Source organism: Trichechus manatus, unplaced genomic scaffold (genome assembly GCF_000243295.1).
Source record: "Trichechus manatus latirostris isolate Lorelei unplaced genomic scaffold, TriManLat1.0 scaffold00060, whole genome shotgun sequence".
NCBI classification, from domain to species: domain Eukaryota; kingdom Metazoa; phylum Chordata; class Mammalia; order Sirenia; family Trichechidae; genus Trichechus; species Trichechus manatus.
In genome coordinates this window covers 7,738,162-7,750,568 of record NW_004443996.1, presented here as the reverse complement: position 1 = coordinate 7,750,568, position 12,407 = coordinate 7,738,162, and the positions used below count along the sequence as shown (strand labels likewise).

Here is a 12,407-nt window from a genome sequence, read left to right as displayed (position 1 = left end):
CCAATATATCAAATTCTTACCATCATAAATGATTTCAATAATAAGGAAGCATGATTTCTTGATCTTCCACACCAGATAAAACTTTCATTTTGATGTTTTTCCCTGTCATGTATATTTCATAGTATTGTCATAGTCTTGTTTATATTTTAGTGGAAGGTGGAAAATTTCACCTTATAATTTCAACTTTGCAGCCACTTTCTACATTTCGTACAGTATAATCCAGCCAAGCCCTCCCCACATTGCATGTGCGTAATCTTCAGCTCCTATTTACATTTCATTGCAATGTGACAGCAAGAAAAATGCAGCCAGGTGTAAAAGGGCCAAGCCACATTGTCAAGCAGAAGGTTTGATTTAAAAAAAAAAAAAAGAAAGGAAGAAAAAAGAGGGAAAAAGAACGAAACAAATGTTTTATTTTTTCCTTCTAAAAGAAGCTGAATTCTACAGGTTAATACTTTACGGAAATAAAGTACCTGTGTAAATATTCATCTACCCAAAGTACAGTCTGATTTTAAATTTAAATTCCTCAGAAACCTAGAGCACTGTGTTTATAATAGAACAGCAGACAGACTTACCCTTCACTGGAGGGCATGTCATATAGTCCTCGCCTTCTCCACAAAACCATCAGGCTGGCAGTAGTGACAGATGAACAGCTTACCATTAATTTCCCCTCTTTCATGCCTTCAATCCAAATGGTGCATATTCTCCACAGGGAGGCATCAAGGTCTTTGCCTTTATTTCTCTTGCATACTCACACTGACTTATAAATCAAGTTCAGATAAGAAGAGAGGGCAAATATCAATCTTTTTTTTTTTTTCTGGCCCATGCCCACTGGCACACTACTGAGCTTTGACTGAAAGGTTCTTCAAATCATCCTGTAATTCATGGGCTAAGGAGATCTCAGTGAGGACAAAACAACAAAGGAAATCTGAAAGAGACAATTTGTATACCTTGGCTTATAAGTTAGAGGTTTTGCCACTGCAGTGTTGTAAAGGATAGGTTACTAAAAATATGTGTTCAAAATATTTTTACTCTTGTGGGAAAAAATCTGGACTATAAAGTCATTTACATTTTTTTAGCATGGTAGGAGAGAGAGAGCAATTTTTAAAATGTTTCTTTAGTTGTATTTTCCTCGTTTTCTCCATAAAACTTGAAGGATTATCCCAAAACAGACCCTCTTTTATGACTGGTGTTCTTTCTTTGAAATTTATATGTTTTATAACAGCATTATGAGTGAAATATTTCAAAGAATATATTTGAAGTCTAGGGTTTGTTATCTTCAGGCTTTAGCACATATAAATATTAATACTTCGTATAAATTTTTTAAATTGTGCATGGTACCTTGTACATTGTAAATGCTTAATGATATTGTATTTTTATTATTAAGCAGAAGCTGAAATACTTTGTAGTATTGGTTTGATTTTTAGTGGCACTGGTCATTGTATGTTAATATTTAAAGATGGTTGAAGAGATCTGATTTTTTTTAATTTCCTTTGAAGAAATTATAACCTGCTGCCTTTGAAAGAAGGATATCCACTGCATTGTTAGTATATTAGAAAGAGTTAATGATTGATTGGGAAAAAAGTGCATTAGAAATTCTTATGACTTATAACAAATCAATCTTGCATTAAAAGTACATTTAAAACCACTAGATGATGTAATATGATTTTAAGCTTAAAAAAACTGATATTATAATCATTCAAAAATTAATGTATTATTTTCTAGGTAAGCATGAAGTGTTAATGCTGTTAAATGATTGCGACTGTTGATGTTCAAGGCTGCCTGCTGGCCTTTTGCAGGTGACATATCTAAGGATTCAGAGCAATTCCATTTTCTATCCTTTTTTTTTTTTTTTAAGGCTGCAGGCCCCCATCTATAAATTACAGCTGATGACAAAAGTGGAAGCTAACAGTGGCAAAATTAGGCCCAAAGGCAAAATAATTATATATACAGCCTTCAGCAGTGAGAGAGAGAGCCATCAATCAGCCCCCAATTATTCACTAGTTAATCAGCTCTGCCCTTCCTTTATTGAAGGGTTACAGTGTAATTAAGTTGGCAGCATCCTTTTAATTCATCAAACATACAACACATGGCAGTGTTTGCTGCAATTGGGGTACAGCACCTTTGTGAGTTTGACCCTTGGCACTGCTGCTATGGATGAGGAAAACTTCAGAGGTAAGAGAATATTTATGCGACAGCACGGCACTATGGTGGTGGTGTCTTCATATACACTCTGAGCTTAAAACAACTAAGTGGACAGGATATTACTGAGCACATTCAAATCCATATTCCATGAGGCATGTGGTAAATACAATGCTAACCTTAAATATGCAAATGAATGTGCATGACTGTGCGCATTTATGAATGTGTGTGTAAATGGCACATACACAAGATGTGTCTATAAAGATATGTGGCTGATTTCTTACACGTAAATGAGCACTGGCACCTTCAGAATACTAGATTTTGAGGACACCCACTTGTTCCAATGAGATTCCTGTGGCACAAACCATTTTGTAGGGGGATCCTATAAATTTTCCTTCAGAGCCAGTTTATGTGTCACACCAGAACATGAGACAAGTGGCATTATGGTCACATATTTATGGTATTGTTGTATTTTTTTTTTCTGAAAATGGTGTTACTCTGTGTGATTGCTTGATTTCGTTTTCAAAGTGAATTCTGTTTCCAAAAGTGTTTTCCAAAACCTCATACCTACTGAAAATGTTCTACAAAGTCTGACAAAAATACTCAATGGTTACAATGGTTACATTATTGCTTTCCATATGGAGCCTCCTCCCTTGTGAACTCTAAAGAGAATGACATTTGGATATTTAAAATGTGCTGTGCTGTTTTTTCAAAATTGCTGTAATTTTAGATTATCTTCTTGTATGGCTCAAAAGCTGTCACTGAATACCACTTACAAAGAGAGGTTCACCAATATTTTGTCTCATATTATGTTATAAAATTTGTATTTATAGTTGCACCCTTCATCTCTTGAAACCCAATGATATTGCCTATCAAGAGGAATTCAGTAAGAAAGGTTTCAGTTAGTAAAATATCAGAAAAATTAATACATTTTATAAGAAGACTGACTTATGTTTTATAACTATAAGGACAGTAAATATAAACATTCACAATGGGGAAAATACTGAAACAGCTGACAGAAGAGTTAAACTAGTTAGTCTGAATTATTCATGGCATGGCAGGCTTGAAATACTAAAGTTTCCCACAATTGATTTTAGAATCAACGATAGATTGTCATATAGATTATCTTCTGTATACTCACTTTATGTTTGTATTTAATTTGGGTATCGCTCTTTGACATTCAATATGTCCTTTCATTAACTGCATCTTAAGAAATTTGAAGGCAAATGTCATGCTAGGAGCTGGTGGTTATATTGCTAATACACACAACCTAAAACTGAGTAATTAAACTTCAAATATCCACCAAATTAATCAAACAGGTGGCAGAGAAAGAACTGATGGCAAATACCTTAATAATGTCTCAAAATTCCTTTTTGTCCAGAAAGTGTAATGTTTTAATTCCACAATTTAATAGTGAATTCTCATTCCTAGATATAATACCTTAACTCTATTCCTAACGAATGTGATTTAATTGAATTTTGCCTACTTGACCAACAAGATTCCTGTTTTTCTCTAGGTGCTTGTCTATTGATTAGAAGGATATTCCCCCTGATATTTAACAAGTTTGAATATTAAGCCTACAGGTATCTGGGTTTTCTCTCTTAAGAAACAAAAATAAAGATTATATTGTCTATATATTCAGCTTTTAAAAATAATTGTTTCCTGTGTCTTCCCCTTCTCTATCTTGCTTACTTCCTGTTCTATGAGTTGCCTTTTATGGTTCATAGTTGTCTTTCTACTATGTAGAGACAGATTTTTTTTAATAAGCATTGAAAACCATCACTTTTTGGAAATAATGTATTATCAGCTTGTCCTTATCATTTAAGGGGCAACTTTTATCCAGATTTTTTCTTATTTCTAATAAATTCCAAGAAGCATTTCCCTTAATGTATTTTGCAAGTTGCATATTATTTCTTGTTGTCACTTTTCTGATTATACCAGCCTTCATTGTACCTCCTGTTAGGTTAGACTAACTCCTCTACTTGGTATCCTGTCAGTTCTTGAAAGGAATTCAGTGGCCAAATCATTTGCAACTCATGGTCATGTTTTATAAAATGTCACTCAAATGTAGAAAGAAATAAATGATTTCTGATTTTTAATATCTTGATCACAATAGGTGAGTGTATAGATTGAACTTATATACATTTTTTTTCCTGATAACCAAATAAATTCTGTATAGGAACATTTTGATTGTTCATATAGAATTGATAAATGAATTGGAACACATAAACATCAATATCCTAGACATTAGTGAGCTGGAATGGACTAGTATTGGCCATTTTGAATCAGACAATCATATGTTCTACTATGCCGGGAATGACAAACTGAAGAGGAATGGCGTCGTTTTCATCGACAAAAAGAACATTTCAAGATCTATTCTGAAGTACAACACTGTCAATGATAGGATAATATCCATATGCCTACAAGGAAGACCAGTTAGTTGGTAGTTGGAAAATATGACCTTGCTGAACATCACATGATAAAATTTTACAAGACCAACATCTCCTTCATTGCAAATACCTTTTCTCAACAACATAAATGGCGATTATATATGTAGAACTCGCCAGATAGATGCATAGGAATCAAATCGACTACATCTGTGGAAAGAGACGATGGAAAAGCTCAATATCATCAGAACAAGGCAAGTGGCCGACTGTAAAACAGACCTTCAATTGCTCATATGCAAGTTCAAGCTGAAGCTGAAAAAAAAATTAAAACAAGTCCACAAGAGCCGAAGTATGAACTTAAGTACATTCCACCTGAATTTAGAGAACATCTCAGAAACAGATTTGACTCATTAAACACTATTGACCGAAGACCAGATGAATAGTGGAATGACATCAAAGACATCATACATGAAGAAAGCAAGAGGTCATTAAAAAGACAGGAATGAAAGAAAAGACCAAAATGGATGTCAGAAAAGACTCTGAAACTTACTCTCGAATGTAGAGTAGCTAAAGCAAAATAAAGAAATGATGAATTTAAAGAGCTGAACAGAAGATTTCAAAGGGCAGCTCAAGAAGACAAAGTAAAATATTATAATGAAATGTGAATGTGCAAAGACCTGGAGTTACAAAACCAAATGGGAAGAACATGTTCAGCATTTCTCAGGCTGAAACAACTGAAGAAAAAATCCAAGCCTTGAGTTGCATTATTGTAGGATTATACGGGGAAATTATTGAACACAGAAGGCATCAAAAGAAAATGGAAGGGCTGGTCTCAAAATGGAGGTAAAACTGCTGCCCCTGTTGCCCCCAGCTGGATTCTGGCCGTCGCCATCGCAGCCGGGGGTAGGAAGGCCATGATCTAAAGGAACCAGAACAATTTCGAAAACTTATTTATTGACAGTCTGAGCTTTGAAACTACAAATGATAGTTTAAGAGAATATTTTGAGAAATGGAGCACACTTATAGATTGTGTGGTGATGAGAGACTCCTAAACAAAACATCCCGGGGGCTTTGGTTTTGTGACTTACTCTTGTGTTGAAGAGGTGGATGCAGCAATCTGTGCACGACCACACAAGGTTGATGGCCTTTGTGGTGGATTAATTACTTTTGTGTGTGGCCTTTATAACCATGGTCTTGTAATTCCTACCCAGGTGATTGTGTGGTAGGGTAATTGTGGCCTACCAAGGGGATTGGTCAGTTTTGCCGTAAAAGAGAGCCAATTCCAGAGCAAAGAGGAGAGCCCATCACCGCCAAGAAAGAAGAGACCTGCCAGAGATGGCAGCATTGGGCTTCCCTGCCCATGGAGTGAGAAAGCTGAGTGCCTTTGGCAGAGATTGAGGGTCAGTGAGAAGTCTATGCCTGAACCACGACTTTGGGACTTGCCAGCCTCCAAAACCTTGTGAGTCATTTCCTTCATATGGTCCGTGAGTTCTGTGAGACCTTGTAAGAAATTAGGGAACTCAAAGACAGGAGGGAGAGTACTGATGTGGGAGGGAGTAGTTGATGTTAGAGATGATGGAGTGGTACAGAAGCTTGGAAAAGTTAGACATTTGGGACATCTTTAACCTCCGCCTCATAGGAACCAGCTTTTTGCTGATCCTTATAAAAGAAATTATTCGTTTAGCTGGTGTCAGAATGATGGGTTTCACTGCAACAGCCCAGACTCACTGGAATATGTGGTTTTGGAAAAAAGGAGATAAACGAGAGAATGAGAAACCTTTGGTTTCTGAATGGGAAAAGAAAAAAAAAAAAAACCTGTGGACTGAAGCAACTGTTATGTTGCAATCAGTTACGCAAGGCAAAACCTCTTCATGGGATTTAGGAAGGGTGGATCTAACTCCTGAGGAACTGGTTAATTGGATGCCTATGGAAATACAGAGTGATAAGGAGAGGGCCAGACATACAGTTCCTTGGTTTCTGTTATCTGTAATAGCTGCAATGGCAGTGAAAAAGAATGTAAGGACTGGTTTTATCACTGAAATAAGTCCAAATCTGGTCCAGTCAAAGCTATGACCACTAGTCTCAGGGCCTACCCAGAAATGGAAAATTGGGTCAGAACAACAGGCAGTTCCTCTACGACTGTTAGCTACTAAGAAGGTAGTCCAGGAGGGAAACAGGCAAAATCAAGACACTATAAAAATCAGGGGGTATAGTGTAAAGGAGTTGCTTCAATTTGTAGGTCGGTATTGTCAGCTTCCTGAGGAACCGTTACTAAAATGGATTGTGAGAGTGACTAATTTAGGGGCAGTGTCTTTAGTTTTGAATGCTGTAAAAGGGAAGAGTATGTTTGGGTTGATGCAAGACCCACAACTCACTATGGAACATGTGACCCTAGTACTCCTCAGCAAGTTTTCTCCTTTTCAAAATGGGTGATTGAGAGCTTGACATAACTAATACCTTGATGAACATATAAGATTTTTCTGCCTGCCTTCTCCTTTCCTCATACCTTTGTTAATGAATTTGTTTTGCTCTGTCCAGCTACCTGTGACTTATGACCCCCACATAGAGATTAAAGCCCAGATGTCCAGTCTGTAAATCTTTAGCCTGATAAGGAAATGTCCAGCATGGGTCTCTTTAGCCTGAAAAGGAGTCTCTTGTAGTTATCTTGTAATGTGTAACTCATCCAGCCATTTGTGGGCAATGTGCCAAAAGACACTTCTAACTCTTATAAAAATCATATATAAGCGCTAGTGTAAAAATTGCCTTTCAGGACTCTATAGAGACAGCCTGTGTTGCTGTTGGATTCCCCATTGGTGGATACCTCCTAAATAAACTTTCTCACTCTTTCTGACTTGGAGTACATTTCATTGGCTCAACTACTCCAGGGCATGGACCCTAATTGGGCAACAAAATTTTGGTGCCCAATGTGGGGCTCGAATTACTCTGGCTCTGGAAGGACCCAGGAAGAGAGAAGGTGCACCCCTCCTCGAGTTGTGGTCTCTCAACTTGTGGTGGCCGAGAGGTCTGGTGACAGGAGAGGACTCCATGGCAGCGAGCTCCGGATGGAAAGAGAAAATTTCTGTTGGTCACAGTATGTAACTGGGCATCAGGTGGTAAATCCTCTGTAAAAGCTATAAGGGTGTCAGTGTTCATAGACTTCCTCCAAGAATGAGTGACTAGGTCCCATGAGGTTAGACAAGAGACTGGTGAGATTCCCCATTGCAAATGGGTACCCAGGGAAGTAAGGTTCCAGCCGAGAGTCCATTAGGTCTTATTCTTTCTAAATGGACTTATTTTGGGGGAATCTACTAAGAGACATCTTAAAGGTTTATGTAATCAGATGTGGCCTCAATATCAGCTCCTCGATGGGGTCAGCTGGCCTATAAATTGTTCTAGAAATTTTGGTACTATTATGAAGCTTGATCTTTTTTGTACTCGGATTAACAAGTGGGATGAAAAGCTGTATGTGGAATATTTTATGATGTTATGGCATAAAAAAAGGATAAAGCCTCTGTTTTAGCCCGTTTTGTGCAGGCAAATGATGATGACAGGGTATGAGATGAAGAACTGGAAGATGTTCTTCTCATTACCCCACCTCAAAAAAACCCCTTGGCACCCATTCATGACCCCCTCCTCAGTGGTATCAGAAGATGAAGACGGGAAGACATTAAAGGCAGTGGAGGAGGTAGAACAGATATAGTCTCCACACCCCATGCTAGGAGTGGGGTACATTCTGCCCAGTTCCCCGGGAGGACTTTACCCACTCCAGGAGGTGCCAGTCCCCGCTGCAGAAGGGTCCCCTCAGATGATGTGAGTCCGTAATCAATTTCCTGCTTTTGACTTGTACAATTGGAAGTGAAACCTTCCAGAGTATCAGTTGGATCCACATGCCATGACTGAACATTTTTCTCACTTTTTTGCTACCCACCATCCTGCATGGGCAGATTCTCAGACATTATTAGATGCATCCCTCACAGCAGAAGAAAGACGGATGGTCTTAGCAAAAGCAAAAGAAAAGGCAGAAGAAAAATACAATGAAGAAGGGGCTGTAGCTGGAGTACCAGCAGATGAAGTGGTATTGGCTAAGGAGCCAAGGTGGGACCCGAATACAGCAGAAGGTAGACAGAGTCTCATTTCCAAGGGTTCCTCCTGTATGGGCTATAGCATGGGGCACTGAGACAGATAAACTTTAATAAGATCAAGGAGGTCATTCAGAGGTCAGAAGAAAACAGATCAGCCTTTCTGGAATGGCTCAAGACAAGATTTTGTAAGTATACAAACATCAAACCTGAACTTCCCCAGACCAGTCCTCTGATCAGTGTAACTTTCATTGGGCAGAGTGCTCCTGATATTTGAAGAAAATTGCAGAAGGTAGAAGGAGGACTAGGGACCCTGTCTTTAACTCAATTGGCTGAAATTGCATTTAAGGTTTTTACCAACAGGGATCAGGTAAAAGAAGCCAAGAAAAAGACCAGGATATGAAGAAACAGGCCAATCTACTGGCCACTGCTCTAGGATTGTCTGGAGGAAGACGATGAGGCCACGGTAAGGATGGGCCTCGACTATAGAAAAAACAATGTGCATTTTGCAAAGATGAGGGACACTGGAAAAATGAGTGTCCCAAAAGAAAAAAATGGAAAAGGGCCAGGTGAGATTGAAAGGGGGGAGAAGGTTTTTCAATGAATTATGAAAGAGCAGGAGGAAGACTCTGAATGATGGAGACTGGGGGAGACAACTTTTGATTTACCTCCTTACCGACGCCCTGGTAAAAGTTATGGTAAGAGGACAGCCAGTAGACTTTTTGGTTGCTACTGGAGCAGCCTTCTCAGTACTCATCCAGAAGCCTAAAGGGACTGCCTCCACCAACAGCATTCAAGTTGTCGAGATGACTAGAAAAGAGGTGATTCGATCCTTTTTGCAGCCAATGAACTGTGAAATAGGAGAAATTAAGCTATCCCACCAGTTTCTATACATGCCTGAATACCCGGTTCCCCTTTTATGGGGGGATCTCCTAAGGTAAAGTGCATGATGAAATCTCTTTTGATGAAAAAGGCTTGTCTTTGACAGTACCACCAGCAAATGCCTGGAAAGTGCAAGTAGCTCTCTTAGCCCTCACCCAACCGATGCTGTCCCCAGTGTCCATCTCGTCCATGGTTCAAAGAGTGGTTAATGTCGTGGCCCCATGTGTTTGGGCCAGTGGCCAGCCAGGAGGAGCTCAGATTGTCCTCCCTGTGATCATGGAGCTGTTACCCAATGTCATACCTCCTCGAATTAAACAATATCCACTGACAGTTAAGGCCTGTCTGGGACTGCAGGGACTGATCACTAGATACCTAGAGTGGGGACTGTTGCAAGATTGTCTATCCTTATTCAACACCCCTGTTCTGCTGGTGAAGAAGGCATCGACCAGTGAGTACCATTTTGTTCAAGATTTGCGGGCTGTCAACAAAGTTGTGAAGACCTTACACCGGGCAGTACTGAAACAATATAACCTACTATCAGCTCTCCCACCTTCCTGTTCTTATTTTACTGTTCTGGATTTAAAAGACACTTTCTTTTGTATCCCACTGGCCGCTGAGAGCCAGCTGATCTTTGCTTTTGAATAGGAAAGGGACAAAAGAAAGAACAGCTCTGTTGGACTGTGCTACGCCAGAGGTTTAAGAACTGCTCCACAATTTCTGAAACAGCGCTAGCCCAAGATCTAGAGTGGTTACCTCCCCTCAACCAAGGAGTGGTCTTCCAATATGTGGATGACCTCCTGATAGGAAGTGAGTCTAAAGAAGACTCTGTTACAAATACTGTGACTGTCTTAAATTTTCTGGCCAATGCTAGATACCGACTGTCTTTAGGAAAGTTACAAGCTAACCTCATAGAGGTAAAATGCTTAGGTTAATTCATCTCCCAAGGGCAAAGGTGCTTACTACCCCCCAAAAAATAGAAACCGGGCAAAACGGCACTCCAGGCAGAAGCACAACACCATCCCTCCACAGCAAAGATCCGAAAAACTAAGCCACACAGAGAAAATAGCAATCCTGAAACCCTAAAACATCAAACGAAGAGATAAAGAACTTAGCTAAGCACCAAATAGAGTGAGAAAACTGACAGAGAATGGAGAGCGAGGAGAGAATCATGCAGAGGTCCCCTATCAGCTAACGCAGCACAGATCCGCCATCTTGGATTTCTATCGGAGACCAGCAAATGGGGGTACGAGAAAGCAGATTCCCGGAGCTTCCAGCGGGAGACAAAACAACTGGTAATTTCTGATATACGCTTTCCCACCCCCTACACTTCTTCACCCACACTAGGCCTCCTCTGCTTCCTGTGACCAGTCTCTTGGCCAGGAAGCACCGGCTGCATGGATTCCACCCGCCCACACTGGAAGGCTCTCTGAGTGCCATTTGTTAGCTGTTGGTGTTGCTTTTTTCTGCTTCTTTTGATTTCTTCCTTACCTCTCACCACCTCCCCCTCCTTTCGCTCAAATACTGGGCTCCGTGTGCCATCTTTGCTTCTTCCTGAGGGGCTGTGGAGCTCCGTTTGAGTATGGAACTGCTTCCCGGTCTGGGCTGTCATGCTGGTGTGATCCTGGGGCTTTTGTATGTTTGTTCTGAATAGTTTGTTTTCTTTTCCATTTCTTAAGTCGGGTGCCCGTTCTGGCCAGGTGGTGATGCGCGGCTTGCAATCTACCACCTCGGCTTGCGCAGATGTGCAGAGGAATCCCTGAAGGCATTTCTTTCTTCGTGTTTTTGTTTTCTTTTTCGTTTTTTGGGGGGGTTCTTGCTCTTTTTTTTAAATTTGTTTTGTTTTCTTTTCCCTCTTTTACCCATTTTATCTTACTTCATTACTCAGTTTCTCATCTCTCTATACCTTCCTTCTCTTTCTGATCCCTGAAAACCAGGTGCTGAATACCTCTACGCCTTCTAGCCAGGCTGTACTGCATCACCTGAGAACAAAATCCTCAGACTTCATAGCCGCACCGGTGGAATCCCTGGGAGCTTTGCTGTTCTTTTTCCTTTCTGATTTTTATTTATTCATTCTCTTTCCTTTATTTCTTCTTCTTCCCCTTTTTGTTTTTTTCCATTTCATAGTCTCTCATCTCTTCACTCCAACAGCAAGCACCCCTAGCACTCTTTTTTTGTTTGTTTGTATGTTTTTGTCTCCTGTTCCTCTCTCCTCTCTCCCGTATCCATCTTAGCTCCACACATAACAATCTGCCCCCTACATCCTGCTTACCTGCAATGTGCGCTTAACATCACATCACCAAGCAGCACAGGAACAGCCTACTGGAATCTGTCCTGCACTGATTACCGACCTGCCCTGGTGGCTGTAGTAAGTGCCACAAACAACCCGTCCCAGTAATTCCTCTTCAGCTAGACCTGCCCTGCTGTACCATATCTGAGTGACTAACCCTGCCAATTGGAGAAGGAGGTGAAAAGTATTGCACCCACAGACGAGCAAACAACAAAGAACACACACCCTGACTGCTCAGACATAACCAAATAAAAAAAGGATGAAAGAAACAAATCAACAATCAATAAATGAGAAAAATAATTACTGAATGCCCCAAAGACAGCATACAATATCAAAACATTTACAAAAACAGGACAGGATGGTTCCAGTGGGTGTCCAAAATAAAACACCAGATGACTTTCAAGTGGAAGAAAAGGCTCTAGAACTACCCGATAGGGAATTCAAACCTCTAATACTCAGTATTCTCCAAGAGTTGAAACAAACAGCAGACAATAATGAGGAAAAAATAGACAAATTCAAGGAAAATAAAGACAAAAAATTGGAAGAATTCAGGAAAATAATGCAGGAACAAAATGCCAAAATAAATTCACAACTAGAAATTATACAAAAACAACAATTAGAAATCCAAAAGAT

The 12,407-nt window shown here is 39.8% G+C and overlaps 1 pseudogene; it reads left to right on the top strand.

Moving 5' to 3' along the window:
• The first annotated feature begins 5,388 nt into the window (after nucleotides 1-5,388).
• The window catches only part of LOC101351419 (heterogeneous nuclear ribonucleoprotein A3 pseudogene), a 24,367-nt pseudogene continuing 17,348 nt past the window's right edge, over nucleotides 5,389-12,407 (top strand).